Consider the following 2,389-nt stretch of genomic DNA (forward strand, 5'->3'; position numbering starts at 1 on the left):
CAGTATTAGAGCGAAACTTAACTACAAAATTGCTGATGGGATGTGAATGAGTATTCCGCAGTCGGTAACGCCCGACTGAAACGTTCTTACTTGTTTTATTTCATTTTCCGAAATTGCAATTTTTCGCCGTACTAAATTTGATTTTTTATTAGGTTGTAGTCGAGCACTCTTGGATGCATAGGTTTAAGCCAGTATCAATATTAAATATGTTTTTGAAATTGACAGCTCCATTATTTTAGTGCCAGAGGTTTCAATTCATTGACATGTCAACAGCTTTCAAGTGAGTATTATAAAATGATTACCTCTGGAAGTTCCACCAACCAGCCTTGGCTAAAATATAGCCCAGACTAGACAAGCAGACAAAATTGCCAAACGACGCCAGCTTGAGCTGATTCGAGACAACAGTTTAGTTACTTGTTGCTGCAGCACTCACTAGTTTCTTCACTGTATCTGAATTATTAAAAAGCACTTTTGTGCCTGCATAATTCAAGCGTAACTAGCTTCAAAAAAAAGTCTTACATTGATTGCGATTAGTTTACTACCTGACTTGACTCTGAATCTCGCTGCGCTCAAGACAGATTGCAATGCACTCGGAGCTACGTATGACTACTATGCTTAATTGTATCCATGTGAAAGCGAGCGCGAGAGGAAGAGGGAGACAGAGAGTGAGAGAGCCTGCAGCGCTGCAGCGGACGACCAACAATTAACTTTGTTTTTCGCTAACATTTTCACGCCATTTTAAAATTTACTTTACAGTTGCAGTTGCCCTAGACCGTTGCCTTGGTCGTGGCCATATTGTTGTTTTCTTCTGTCTGTTGTTCTTGTTGCTTTTATTTATTTTATTTATTTATTTATTTGCCATTTGGTGTGGAGCCCTCAAGCGTCGAGAGTTGCTTTTTGTTTGTTTCTTGCTGTCCGCAGGTGAGTAAGTGTAAGGAAGAGCGCAAAGGCAAAGTAAGGGGGAAGACTTGAGGTGAGCTGCAGCAGCCAAGTAGATGAACTGTGGAGTCTAGCCCGAAGACACAGCCCTTGAGCTTCGCACCTTTATGGACTCTTTCATCAGCACGCTGCGCTGCAAAGTTTAGTTCAACGCGTAACGAAGTTAGCGCCAAGCGTAGTGCAGCCCTCCAAAACCAGAGCGAACACCCGTCCTACACGCTCGTCCAGCTCCACAAGCTGCTCTAGCATGAACCTAATAGCCAAACTGGATAGGGTGGGCGTTGGCGTCGCTGCAAATGGGAGTGGCACCATAAAGACTAATTGAGTTATTTGTGCAGCTTAACTACAAATTAAAGCAGCCCCTGCACCGTGCACGCTTCCTGCCCTGCTTCTCTCAATCTCGAGCAGTCAGCCATTATTTACGGGTAGAAAAACAAGATGACACTACAGAAGCATAACTCAATAGATTCTGTGAGGACTTACTAAGCATACACAATCCTCACCTATCTCAATGATTGCTCCACACCAAAGAAGCTTACATGGGTTGCACTGACATATCCATGCAGATACATATGTACATATCATCTCATGCCCATATATAAGACGTTTAGTAAACGAGTATAGGAGTGGGGGGTAAATTTTGACAAAAACCGAAATTGTATAAAGTACATAAGTATACATTTAAAATTTGGAGACTCTATCTTTAAAGATGTATGAGATATAATTTTATCGGTTACGTTATCGATTTAAAAAAATTTGAAGTCTCTAGTTCATATATCTTCGGAAATCAACGCGTTCAATCATACGGACAGACACACAGACGGACAACAAGAATATATATACTTTGTGGGGTCTGTTACGCCTCCTTCTGCCTGTTACATACATTTCAACAAAACCATTATACCCTGATTTCCCATTTTCAATGGGTTCAGGGTATAAAAAATTATTGAATAGAAATGTTAAATTTATTTATTCGTATGGTATACTTTCTTTGACAGAGTTTGGCACCGAGGCCTGCTTTTTAAATTAAAAAACCAATTGCCTGCGCCGTACTACCTCTTCCTGAAGAGCTATCTCACAGACCGTAGATTCTTTGTTAGAGTTGGCCAAGAGGAGTCTAACATTATTCAGGTTTGCGCAGGAGTACCTCAGGGCAGCGTGCTTGGACCGGTGCTATACACACTATACACCTTCGGAGTCCCTCACTGATGATCGCGACCTATGCTGACGATACCGCTTTCTTGGCCACATCGGAGTCACCTGTGACTGAATCTAGGATCTTGCAACATCAACTGGACTTACTGTGCCCTTGGCTGAAAAGATGGTGCATAACAATCAACACCAGCAAATCAGCACACACAACATTCACTATGAGAAGAGGTGCATGCCCACAAATCTCGCTAGGTGGAGAACTCATACCTACTAGTGAATGCGTGAAATATTTGGGTCT

At 41.9% G+C, this 2,389-nt stretch overlaps 1 long non-coding RNA gene across 1 annotated transcript; it reads right to left on the reverse strand.

The window, feature by feature from the left end:
- Nucleotides 1–815: 815 nt before the first annotated feature.
- LOC122757746 lies at nt 816–1,625 on the reverse strand. The gene is made up of 2 exons (XR_006357881.1): nt 1,443–1,625; nt 816–1,383 (listed from the first exon to the last, which is right to left on the reverse strand). It is a non-coding gene; the product is annotated as an uncharacterized LOC122757746 (long non-coding RNA).
- Between the last annotated feature and the right edge of the window lie 764 nt (nt 1,626–2,389).

This window comes from Drosophila mojavensis, unplaced genomic scaffold (genome assembly GCF_018153725.1).
Source record: "Drosophila mojavensis isolate 15081-1352.22 unplaced genomic scaffold, ASM1815372v1 contig_136, whole genome shotgun sequence".
Taxonomy (NCBI): domain Eukaryota; kingdom Metazoa; phylum Arthropoda; class Insecta; order Diptera; family Drosophilidae; genus Drosophila; species Drosophila mojavensis.